Here is a 262-nt window from a genome sequence, read left to right as displayed (position 1 = left end):
AAAATAATACTTAGTTGCAGCCCTGTGCATTATAGTGTGTGATAAGCCATTCATGAAATGTTTTGTATACTGCTTATAATATATAATATACCCACTTATTAATTATATTTTAAGTTATATACAATATACTTCTAATATTCTAATTAAATTCCTTAATGGACTGATTTTTGGAATGGAACGTGATGAAAAACACGTTAAAACACTGATTATCTGAACATTTAATCAATTTGTGTATTGACTGGTAGAATAACAGGTCACTAAA

This window comes from Morone saxatilis, unplaced genomic scaffold (assembly GCF_004916995.1).
Source record: "Morone saxatilis isolate NCDOM2014 unplaced genomic scaffold, NCSU_SB_2.0 Contig16, whole genome shotgun sequence".
Taxonomy (NCBI): Eukaryota; Metazoa; Chordata; class Actinopteri; family Moronidae; genus Morone; species Morone saxatilis.
Note: the sequence above shows the minus strand (reverse complement) of the source record.